Source organism: Halichoerus grypus, chromosome X (assembly GCF_964656455.1).
Source record: "Halichoerus grypus chromosome X, mHalGry1.hap1.1, whole genome shotgun sequence".
Lineage (NCBI taxonomy): Eukaryota > Metazoa > Chordata > Mammalia > Carnivora > Phocidae > Halichoerus > Halichoerus grypus.
In genome coordinates this window covers 125,957,281-125,970,373 of record NC_135727.1, presented here as the reverse complement: position 1 = coordinate 125,970,373, position 13,093 = coordinate 125,957,281, and the positions used below count along the sequence as shown (strand labels likewise).

The following is a 13,093-nucleotide window of genomic DNA, read 5'->3' as shown; positions in this document are numbered from 1 at the left end:
TCCTTCATTCTTAGGAAGAGAAGGGTTAGTTTACCACCATAATGTGCTCTGTTAAAATATCCATCTTTCCAGAAGCTGCAGGTAGCCTTGGGATATCATTCCAGCTAATGAAACCTAAGTAGGAGACTCCTAGACTTGGGGGAAAGTTTTAGCTTTCCTGATGAAGGCATCTTTCCTCCCTCCACCCCTCCTTCCCTCCATCCTTCCTAACCCCTTTCCTTTCATCCTTCCATCCCTCCTTCACTCCATTCCTCCTTTCTTCTTTGAGCCTAAAACATACACATTTGGGGAAGCCATCTTGCAAGAAGGAGGCAATGAGCATGAGGATTAAAAGTACAAGCTGAAGACAAGAGAGGAAGAAGAGTCTGGGATGCTGGGGAGAGTGTGAAGTCACTGCATCAGCCTTGGACTGTGTCTGGATCTTTTGTAATGTGAGAAGAGATTAATTCCTACTTGGTTAAAACTGTGAGTCAACTTTGTCACATGCAGCCAAATCCCACCATAACTGATATGATTAGCCCAGTTTTGCCCAGACTCATTTGGACACAGAAACTCTTTTTCCCTGTAGAATCATTAACCACACCCCACAGAATTGTTCCGTTGAGCATATTTTAGGAAAGACTGACCTGTTAGCATCTGAACAGATTTAAGGGGGAGAAAGAGGGCAGCTCCCCTACCATGATGTTATAAGAGCCCCTGTGCTGCTCCTTGGGTGGGTGGAGGGGGTGCCAGGGAGAAGGGAATGAGTTTTAATGGAATGTTTCCATAATTGAAAATAACCCAAAGAATGAGAATCAGAAATCCTGGAAGCATTACGTCAAAAGTGTATTAGTCACTTTTATCTTCAGAACACAAATATGTTCAATATTATACCCCACTGTGAAATTTATAATCTAGTTTTCATTACTAATTTGCACTACTTGGACAAGAGTTATAATTTAAAACATCTTCCACGAATGAAATATACTTCCCAGCTGGTTGCTACTCCTGCCTTCTTCCACCTACAGTAATTCAAAACAAGCACCAGCTCTTTATGATTATTATTTTATAAATCCCAATAGCATGTAAGTCGGAGAGGTAGTGTGCATTTGCCGAGAAGGAAATTAGGGCTTCAGCGCTGTCCTGGAGCCGTGCTGTCCAAGAGTGTAGCCGCTGACCACGGGCAGCTTCTGAGTACTTGAAACATGGCTAGCCTGAATTGAGAGGTGCAATAAGTGTAAAATCCACACAGGATTTGGAAGATTTGGAATGGGAAAAAAAGAATGTAAAATACCCATTAGTAACTTATTTATTTATCATGTGCCGAAATGATATTATTTTTGATGTATTGGATCATTTGCATATATTATTAATTTTGTCTGTTTTTTATCACATTACTTTTTTTAATGACACTGCTAGAAAATTTAAAATTACCACTATGGGGGCGCCTGGGTGGCTCAGTCGTTGGGCGTCTGCCTTCGGCTCGGGTCGTGATCCCAGGGTCCTGGGGTCGAGCCCCGCATCGGGCTCCCTGCTCGGGCAGGAACCTGCTTCTCCCTCTCACACTCCGCCTGCTTGTGTTCCCTCTCTGGCTGTCTCTCTCTCTCTCTCTGTCAAATAAATAAAATAAAAATCTTTAAAAAAAATAAAATTACCACTATGGCTGGTATTGAGGCAGGCATTCTATTTCTATTAGATGTGTTCTAGACACTCTTTTCCCATTACTGTTTTGTGACCCTTTGAGGGAGGCTTTGGGCTTCAGTTTCCCCACCGATGGGGCAGGGGGGGTGATTGCTCCCAGTTTTAGATCTATGAACTGTAATAAAAGTTGTGCATTTCCTCTTTCCCTTTTTTGTCTCTTAAGAAAAACAGTCACTTGAATATTTTCCGGGGGAGAACACTGACCTTGGAGTCAGAAAGCCCAGTTTGAGTCCTGTTTCTGCCACTCCCTGGCCAGGTGACTTTGAGTAAGTTGCTAATTTTTTAGTATCAGTTTCACATGGGAAGAACCCATATTTGAAGTGTTTGAAAGAAAATCCTACCTGAATGTGAAGCTGGCTCTCAGTAGACACATGGTTGTCTTGAAAGTGAGGGTGTTTATTTACAGACACAGAAAACAGTATATGAGAAGAAATATTTTAAATAATGGAGGAGCATTTCCCCAGCAGCTTGCAGCCCACAGCCTAAAGTATAGAAGTACATAAAATGCCTCCCACAATGTCCACATTAGTTATTTTCAATCATTCTGCTGAAGGCTGAAGCGATTAGCCCTTAGGTTCCCAGCAGGAAAGGAATCTCAGTAAGACAACAAATATCTGCCAGGTGCTATTCAGGAACTGAGAATACAGCTGGAAAACAAAAAAATCAGACATGACTCCTTCCTCCCATGGTGCTTATTTTTCTGCAACTCCAGAAGTTCCAGTATCGTACAGATCTGTGCCATCGCAATGAGGAACAAAAGCAGTGAACAATAGGTACACAGGTATCATATTTTCTATAAACACAACAGAAAGTTTCCTCTCTGTGAAAGTTAGAACTTTGGAGAAATTACATGCAAAATGTCTAAGAATTCTGCAATGAGTTTAAGTCCTGTGACATAAGTAAGTGGCAAGTCAGGGATGGGTAAATATAGGATGACTAAGAAGACAAAAGAGGTCAGATGAGAACAGATACCCAGAGCGATGCTAGAAGCCAAATGAGAGAAAAGTCTAGGGCTGCCGAAGCAGAGAGCATCAGTAGGGCCTGGGGCAATGTCCTGAACTTGGGCTTTCGCGTGGGTTTTCAGACCTTGGGCAGCACTGTGCCCAGCGTCCAGATTTGCAGGTTCAGCTCAGGAACCAACAAGTCACATCCAAAGCCACTCTCTAGCTATAACTGGATAGTCTTCCTAGAATTCTTTATACATTTATACTTTATCTGTTATTAAGCCATTGACCCTGTATGTACTGTCATCCTTAGGTCACTCAAGGAATCACCCTCTTGTGTCTATAAAGAATCAAGTTACCATCACTGACTCTTACGTTTTACAGAATACTGGTTCCTGGGACAGCTGTCATCAGGTGCACACAGTGTCCTGACCACTTGGAAGGAGAACGGTGCCCAGACCAGCCCTTTCCCGATCTCGTTTCTTCATTCATTTAATACATATGTATTGCACGTCTATGTTATGGGTTGGATTGCATCTCCCCGGAATTCGCATGTTGAAATCCTAACCCCCAGTACCTCAGAATGTGACTCTGTTTGGAAATAGGTCCATTTCAAATGTAATTAGTTAAGGGAGGATGAGGCCATCTGAGGGTGGGGGAGACTAATCCAATGTGACTTTATAAAAGGGCGAAGTTCGGAGACAGACTCGCACACAGGGAGAACGCCATGGGAGGACTGGAGTTCGGCAACAAGCCAAGGAACTACCAGATGCAGGAGAGAGGCCTAGAACGGAGTCTTCCCTAGAGCCTTCAGAGGGAGCCTGGCCCTTGATCTCAGACTTCCAGCCTCAAGACTGGGAGATCCTCAGTTTCCGTTGTCTAACCGCCCCAGTGTGGGTGCCCTGGGCAGCAGCCCTCGCCGACTAACACAGCCTGCTGAGTGCCAGGTCTGCTCTGACGGCTGAACCCGCCCCACCGGGTCCTTGCCCCACAGAGCTTAGGTACTGGACAACCGAGCTGGGAGTGAATAAGATGACTTCAGATGGTGACCAAGGACAGCCCTTACACACACTGCGTTATAGATTCTTCTTTATTTTACCACTCACACAACTGTGAGCATATAAAGGCTTAAATCAAACGTGAATAGCTGTGGTGCCAGTCTGCATTCCATTCCAGGAATGAATGGCCAGTGGGCATTCCGAATGAATGGGCATTCCGAATCCCCCGTTACAGAACCTCATACTTACAATTTAATCCTACTTCCATTTTTCTTCCTCGATGCACATGGTCACTATCCAGTATGATGCCTTTTAATCAGCAATATTTCTCCTATATTCCTTCTATGTAATATAACGTTATATCTTTGCAGTACAAGTCCATAAAACCTCACCTGACATATAACCTACTGAGGCAGGTTGGAAAAAATAATTCTTTTCATTGTATATCATTGGGCATTTTTTAAAACTTTAAGAAGAGTAGAGAATTATATGAATGAAAAGAAAAGTAGAAAGTTGGGATGATTTATGGACCACTATGCTGACAATCCCAAAAGGAATGTGTATGTTATACAAACTAATAAATGGATAAAAGATATTATCAAGAAAGTACAGAACAGGTTTCGTGGGTGAAGATGCTTGAGGAGTCTTTTATGGCTTAATCTGAACACAGAACTTTAAAATGTGTAATATAGTCAATGTCAAACTGAAAAAAAAAATTTTTTTTTTGATAATACAGTTTGACCATTCATATATTCCTATTGCCTCAAATACTTCTTTACCAGAAAAATAAGTTTTCTGTGTATGTTGACAGATACCAGAGAGATGATATATAGATAGATAGATGATAGATAGATAAGATAGATAGATAGATAGATAGATAGATAGATAGATAGATAGATAGATGATAGATACACATACACATAATTGTATCCTAGGAAATCAGGTGGAGAAACCTTCTGGATTACCTAGTCAGTTAGGGTTTGTTTTTGTTTTTTCAGTTAGTTTCTGAAACTGTCTTCCCCAAGTCCTAATGTGCCTCTTTTCTCTGGTGGGGCATCTGTCACTTTGTCAGGACAAGTCCTCACTGTTCTTCATGGTACAGAGCTGTCCCAGCACTGCAGGTGTTTGGCATTCCTGGACCCTGCCCACTGTACCTTCCAACCCTCAGTCATTAGGATGACACAAACCCCTCCTACACACTTCTGAGCTCTCATCTTGATCAGTGATTGCTACCAAGCTAGCCAGCAGGTTTTTCCAGTCTGCCCAATGCTGCCCTGCTCAGTGTCGCAGAAAAATCTGGATTGGGTGGCGCTGCCTAAAAATGCATTGTTTTCAGGGCACCTGGGTGGCCCAGCTGGTTGCGTATCTGACTCTTGGTTTCAGCCCAGGTCATGATCTCAGGGTTGTGCAGTCGAGCCCCATGTCTGGCTCTGCACTCAGCCCAGAGTCTGCAGCTCGTGCTCTCAGTAAGTAAGTAAGTAAGTAAGTAAGTAAGTAAGTAAGCAAGTAAGTAAATAAATAAATAAATAAATAAATAAATAAATCTTTTAAATAAATGCATTGTTCTCCCATCAGCATTGTACCCAAATGCCTGGCCCTCTTGAATAATGGGAATATTTGCCAGCAACTGGGCACACATTTCCACATGGCTACACAGCTCCCCTCCACTGCACCTGGCTTGCTTCCCTCTTTAAGGCATCTTTGTGGCCTCTAGCACATCTAGCTTGACACCTAATTCCCAGATTCTGCCTTTAGAGCTGCAGTTGACCACTGATGCCTGGGTCCCCGGCAACGGGTGATTAGAAAGTGCAGCCAGGGCGGAAGAACCCTGCTCAAAGTGTGTGCTGTGGATCTGGTTAGTCCAAGGGTCCATGGACAGGATGCCCAGGGGCCTGTTGGAAATGCAGAGCCTCAGGTCCCGGCCTTGAGGAGACTGTAATGAGATCCGCTGGTGATCTGTAAACATATTATAACACCACTGATGTAAGCTGGTTACTCCAGTGACTTTAAGCAGCACCTCCACGTGGATGACTCCCAGGCAAACCTTCCCTGATACTGTATACTATGTTTATACTATGATTACATAAAACTGCTGTGACTTTCCATACAGGCTTCCTGCCGGCTCTGACTTGGGGAGCTGTGCTTATAATTTGGAGTCTGCAGGTTTTCTCCATTTCTCAGATTCACTGAAAATGTGTCTTGTAGGTTGCTATTGTTTTCCTTGTATCTGCCTAAGTTTTCTAGAAGATAATTCAGAACTAAACTACCACCATGTTCCTACAGAAACAAAAATCACTTTTTGGACTTTAAAAAAAATAATTTATGATTTATTACCTCTGTTTCCTGTTGTTTTTTTTTTTTCCTCTTTCTGGAGCTCCTACTGTTTATATATGGGACATCCTAGAGTGGTCTAATTTTCTTATTCTTTCCTGTTCTCCATTTCCTAGTCTTCTTTTCTCTACTTTCTGGAGATTTCCTTAATTTCATTTTCGGTAGTAAGCTCTTCCCATGCTTACCCATATCGCCTTGGCACATACGTTTTCATGTCTCCAAGGCTGTTTTCCAACTGCCAACACCTAACAACTGTCGACCTGAGGACTTTCTATGGTGACAGTATTCCACTGGGATCTTATGAGCAGCAAGCTATAAATACCGAGGAATTATTCTGCCTCCAACTAATAACTGATTGACTCTTTCCACTCAGCATATTTCCTTGGAGATACATCCATGTTGCTGTATCAATAGTCTGTTCCTTTTTATTGCCTAGTACTATTCCATCATATGGATGGATCACAGTTGGCTTAACCATTCACCTGTTGAAGCACACCTGACATTGTTTTCACTTTGGAGCTCTTACAAGTAAAGCTACCATGAATATTCATATATGGATCTATGTGTGAACATAAGTTTCATCTGTCTGGGACAAAAGCCCACATGGGCGATTACTAGGTCATGCAGTATTTGCATGTTTCGTGGTGCCTGGTTTTTGAGCTAGAGGGCTTTGGACTTCACCCAAGAGCAATGGAAACTGTTCACAAACTTTGGGACAGATAGGATGCAATCAGACTATTACGGATGAAAAGTAACAACCTCATGCAATATGGAAACTAAATTGGACATGAAGAGTTCAAGCAACACTGTAATCATGAGTAGAAGGATAAAGGGCATGAACAGAAGGAGAGTCAATACGAGTAGACAGGAGACATGGATCCAGGGGGCAAAGTTCTTTGGAATTTTACAGGGTTAATTCCATAGTTGGAAAAGGATACCCGTGTAAAATATGACCCTTTGGACTTCTTCCGTCCCCAGGAGGATGTTTGAGGAGAAATATAAACAAAGCAAAGCAGAAAAGAAACTTGTGCTTAAATTTATTTTTAATTAATGTGTCCATTTAAAATTAAAAACTATTCCTATAAACAAAACGATGGCTTAAATCATAGCTGAGAGAAAAATCTCCACCTCATTTTTTTCCCTGTCTGCAGCCTCTGTGTACTGCTTTTAATAAAATAAAACATGATGTGCTTCTGTGGGTAAATTATGATTTTCCCCTAATATATTCTAATTCAAACTATTTTCAGAGAGCCCAATCTGAAAATTGCTCCCATATCTATAAAAAGCACATGTATTTTGAGAAATAAAAGATGAGAAACAAGAAGAAAAAGATACTTAAAAAAAAAATTCTGCAGCCTGTCTGGTTACAGCTTGAGCCAAGAATCTGATGTCCTGAGAAAATAATTCTTTCCGACAGTTTTAGAAAAGGAAGAACCCAGATAAAAATAAGCCTCTAGCAAATGGAGCCTGGACAAGAATCCATCCCCAAAAAAAAAATCCAATTAAAAATATATATTATCTCACTTGCATATCTTATTTTGGGGTATTTTAAAGACAAATTATTATTAAATCCTTTCAAAGAATTGTCCAACTTTACCATAACCCCCATCTCTTTGCAGTTTCTTATTACAGTGGTAAAGTTGGGGGTGGGTGGTGGCTTATTTTGTTTTGTTCTATTTTGTTTCTTCACGACAAATCCTGAGAGGTGGAGAGCAGCCCCACCATGCCATTTTTCAAATTTGGGTGTTCAGGAAAGCCAGTTTCAATAAAGAAAAAAACAAAACAAGCAAAACCAACAAGGAAACAGGAAACCTGCAAAGATACATTGGTCCTCAGTTTTGCAAAGCCAGGGGGATAAAACCATGGATGAAATGTGGTTACATGAAACAACTATGAGTAGCCCCAGTCGAAGACACCGTGGACCCCTGAATCTGGGTATTGCTTTCCCCGTCTGAATCTTTATTCTCCAACTGCCTCTTTCTCCAGTCTGTTCCTCCGTTCTACTGCACAAGGAATTCAGGGTTCTGTTCCAAGGATGACTTTAACGAGATGTTAGGCCAAACTTCATGTGGTAGAGCCACCTCCAAACTCTGAAACCACTTCTCATGAGGCTGTATCAGGTACATCTCCTAATACTCCAGAGCAGGCAGTGTGCGGTTTTCTGCCATATTTAAAGACCTCAACATACTCCTTTCAAGGCTCCCAATGGTGGAGAGACTTTATGGAATCAGATACACACCAGAGTCCTCTAACTCGCTTGTAAATCCTAAATTTCCCAGACTCTTTTTCACGTGAACACGTTCATTATTGAACCATAGCACATACAAATGTATTCTGTTTCTAATGACCTGTTTCCGTGAATTACTATTATAGGTGTTAAGGTCCTTATGTATGCATAACCTCCAGCCAAGCAAAGGAGAAAAAGGGTAATTCCAAGCTTAAGAATGATTGGATACATGAAAGCTTTTAAATCTTTATCTATTAAAGAAGGAAGTGTCTTTAAAACTGATGTTTTGGCCAAAAGCAGAGCACATTCATGGTTTTCAGATTTGCTGTATTTGAACTCATCTTTTTGAACCTTCAATCATTTTTCTCTTTATGTTTAAGTAGATCACGTCCAATACTGGTATTTTACTAAACACATTCTCAAATGTTAGTTAAAGCATATAAATACATGCACCATGGTAGCCAACCTCCAAAATGGCCCCCAGTGATGCTCACCAACTGGAATTCATACCCTTGCATAGTCCACTCCCACACTGAACCAGGACTGGCCCTGCACCCAGAGAATACAGCAGAAATGATAGTGTGTGATTTCTAAGCCTAAGTCATAAAAGCCATCAAAGCTTCCCCTTTGGTCTTTTGCATCACCCACTCTGTGAAATGCCTTCCGCCACGCTGTGAGGATACTCAAGCATGAAGAGGCCAGGTAGAAAGGGATTAACTTGTCAGGCAAGTGAGGGAGCTGCCTTGAAAGTAGATCCCAGCTCTAGTTAAGCCTTCAGACGACTGCAGCCCCGGTCAACAACTGACTGCAACCTCCTGAGAGAACCAGAGCCACAACCACTCAGCTAAGCCACTTCCAAATTCCCCATCCATAGAAACCCAAGAGGTAAGAAATTATTACCATTGTTTTAAGCCCGCTACATTTTGGGGGTAATTTGTTACAAAGCCATAGTAATTTGAACACACACATATATACATAAAGAGCACAAATTATCCAGAAAAGGACTCAGCTCCAACTGGAAAAATTTTTTTCAAGGTGTCAACCCTTCCAGCAGATCAGATAAAATACTTTTTTTTACTGATAGTCTTTAAAGTATCAAAAAACCAAACATGGATATTTTGTACATCAATTACAGTTTTTCTTCTTAGGGCCACTGCACCTCTTCCTACAAGGTTTCTTTTTCTGATTATGCTCTAATAAAGGAAGTAGAGATGGTCTCTGTCACTCTCCAGAATTTTCCATGAATGTCTACATCTGTTGCCAGCAACCCATGTGAGTTATGAAATTACATGAAATATAATCGAATTGACAAAAAATATTAATCAAACTGAGACTATGTTGAGTATGATTTATTTTTTTTCTACAAAAGAAAGCTTCATAACTTAATTGAGATCAAGGGAAAATATTGAGATAAAATTTTAAATGGTCTATCAAATATTTGCATTGGAGAAGGGTTAAATTCGTGTTTTTTCTTTACTCTGTGCATGTAACAGACTGAATATTAAAAGGCACATTATGAATAAGACTATACCGGATACGCCAAGCCCTCTGATTTTTAAGAAACAAATTATTTCTCTCTTTATAGAGTCCTACCAACCAGACTTGTTGTACCTTGCTACATGTTTCCAATCTTGCTGTATCTATGCCAAGATGAAATTCTTATGACATTAGCCAATGTCTTTTAGCCAAATGTATCAAATTATATTCATGGAATCAAATGTATGAGAGCTCACAGATAAGTGGAATAACTCAGTTCATGAAATTATATGGGCAAATCCAATATTCAGATGGCCTCTAAAGGGAACACAGCCTGCCATGCACAATAAAATTTAAAACAAAAATTAAGAAGGCTCTCCCAGTGTAGCAGGGAGTTTCCCAAGCATGGAAAACTGCCTTCTGTATTCTGGGTAATTACCCAAAATATAAAATGTCTATTTAATAGTCCTTTCTTCAGCCAGACATTTCTATACCCACAGCCATCACCTTCTCATTCCCAAGTCTACTCTCTAATTTTATAAGGAAATATCCTGGGTCGGGGCAGGGAGGGAGGGGGAGAGGAAGAAAATTTAGTCAGTAGCTATCTTGCTTCCTTGTTTTTTCTGGATTTTATTCTTTACATCACGGGAAAAGAAATGTCACAAATTGGCTTTTTGTTTGCCCCCCCTTTTTTTTTAATGTTTACCGAGCACTATTTTTTAAGATTTATTTATTTGAGAGAGAGAGAGAGAGCAGGAGTGGGAGAGAGAGAGAGAATCCCAAGTAGACTCCGTGCTGAGCCTGGCACAGGGCTCGATCTCACGACCCTGAGATCATGACCTGAGCCGAAACCAAGAGTTGGACACTTAACAGAAAGTGCCACCCAGGTGCCCCTACTGAACGCCTTCTCTGACAATTGCCGATCTAAGCATTCAACTATTCCATTAGTATTACTCATTTAATCCCCAGTGACCATGTGGGGTATCCTGCCTTTCACAATGAGAAAAGAGAGTCTGAGAGAGAGTAAAGAAAGTCTGCCCCAGCTACACAGGTAGTCTAAGGCAGGACAGGGAATCAAAACCATGAAGTCTGAGACCAAAGCCTATACCCTTAAACACTACTCTATATCCATGGTTATTTTAATGAATAAAACCAGCCACCAAAGGCACCTGTTCTCAGTGGCTTTATAACAAGCTATTTTATCATCTATTCTATGCGGTGGAACGGAGTAGAATTTGCAAGAAACCTGGAAATCCCCTGCACAGGTGTTGTATACCTTACACAGAGTCCCTCAGACATTCCAGAAACCTAACAAAGATGTCAGTGACAGTAGTACGTGTGATTCATATACAAAGAAGTACAACGAAAGGGGGTTTTCTTGACTTACAGGACTGTGAGTGAAAACCCAAGTACTTGTCTAATTAAACTACTGCAAGAGATTCTCAAAGCAGAGTGCCTTCAAGAGAATGTGTGTAGTCACAGATTTGGACTGATGGACTGATGTCAAATCAAGCATCATCAAGACAGCCTTACTTATTTTAGTCCTATGTATTCCAGCATTAAGTATTATACTGGGGCGCCTGGGTGGCTCAGTCGTTGAGCATCTGCCTTCAGCTCAGGTCATGATCCCAGGGTCCTGGGATCGAGCTCCACATCGGGCTCCCTGCTCGCCGGGAAGCCTGCTTCTCCCTCTCCCGCTCCCCCTTCTTGTGTTACCTCTCTCGCTATCTCTCTCTCTGTTGAAAAATAAATTAAAAAAATCTTTTAAAAAAAAGATCAATATTAAAAAAAAAAAAAGTATTACACTGTGCATGTTCTTGACCAGTTTTCAGAGGAAAGACACACAGTGGCCAATTCAAAATTAGAACCAATTCCTAAAATATAAATCAATCCAAGGAAATTGGTAGCAAATATATAACGAGGGAAAACTTAGCAGTTTGTACATTGGGAAAGTGAGCTTGCTTTGCTAATGGCAAGCTGTCTGCTGGAAACTCCTATGGTCGTGGAAGAGTAAACAATAAGTTCATTTCCTTTCGTGCTAGGGACTCAGTAATTCATTACTAGAAAGCTTTATAAAAACTCACAATGAAAGGAATTCTAATGAATGTAAGGAGTTAATATGATTGCTGAGGAATTATCAAATCACCATTCTGGGCTGTATGGATGAGGGAGTCTAAGTGAGATCAATACACCTAAGCATAAAATTGACAAATCCTGAACTGCTTGCCAAGGTAAAGTGCCCTTAGGTGAATATCAATAATGATGATGATAACATTATTAAAAATATCATCTGGGGTTTATGTACATTCTTTGAAAAAAATTACTTTCTGAGAAATCGTCACTGGATCATATTTAACTCTAATAGAGCATTACAGTAGATTTTTGACCTGTCTGGTTTTCTTTTCCCCAAGATATCCAGTCCAGTATGCAAAAATTGAATTTGGAATCTTAAAAACAAAAGTTATCGTTGAGTCTTTAAAGAGCCCTAATGCAGTCATCTCCGTTTTAAAATGATGGTTCTGAAGGTGAGACAAGTTGCCTGCATTACCCAAGGTCCTACCTTTATTGTGTTCATGTCTTTGTCGATTCACTCAGCAAATGCAGTGTAAGCCGGCAATCACGCTGAGCAAAGGTGTTACTCAGCCTGCACAGATTGAATTAGTTAGGTTGTATGTGTTACTCAATGGCAAAGCTAATATTAGGTCCAGATCTTCTGACTTCAAGTCAAAGATGTACAGAAAAAACAAAAAGGTACCTATGTCCACTCGAGCGGGTGACCAATGGAGACAGTCTTCATCCCTGGTGGTAATATCTACAGCCAAAATACCATCACCCTAGCTGCCATCACGGAGGCCTAATTTATTCCAACAGCCATGGGGAGGTCCAGTAATTTCAAAAACACTTAACAGTGAGTTCTGGAAAGGTAAAAGCTATGCCTCGTTTTCTTCAAACCAATAGCAGGTGGCATAGAAGTCAGTAACAGACGGGAGTATGTGCTCAGTGAAGATTGCTTGAACGAGCCAAGGAACGTGTGTTGGAAGGTTTCTGTTGCAGTTGTATGTCATTCTGCAGGCACTCCTCATCCTTTTTGACAATGACCTTAGGGAAGAGAAAGGGGAAATGAGACTAAGAGTGGCAAAAGCAGAGGTAAAAATGGCCAATATTCAGAGATGGACAACCGTCCAAAACAGGCGCACAAGCACTCTTGTTGAAAGGCAGCCGTATTGGTGGAATTAGAGACATAAAAAGAGATGAGAAGTCGAAGGCTGACGGAAAAGGAAGCACACAGTAATGCCATAATCACTGACCCTGCGGATCTCCGCACATTAGGGCGCTTACAGACTAAAAAAGTTAGACCAACACAGGCACGCAGAACGCAGATTCTAAGGAAAACAACTCGTTCCAGCTGGGACTCAGAGCATCACTACTCATTACTG

General features: G+C 41.1%; 1 protein-coding gene across 1 annotated transcript in view; it reads right to left on the bottom strand.

Moving 5' to 3' along the window:
- The window catches only part of ANOS1 (anosmin 1), a 694,126-nt gene extending 681,371 nt beyond the window's left edge, over nt 1-12,755 (bottom strand). Inside the window, exon 1 of the mRNA XM_078064553.1 lies at nt 12,217-12,755. The gene's annotated coding sequence lies outside the window, so the exon portion shown is untranslated. The remainder of the gene's footprint in view (nt 1-12,216) is intronic.
- Between the last annotated feature and the right edge of the window lie 338 nt (nt 12,756-13,093).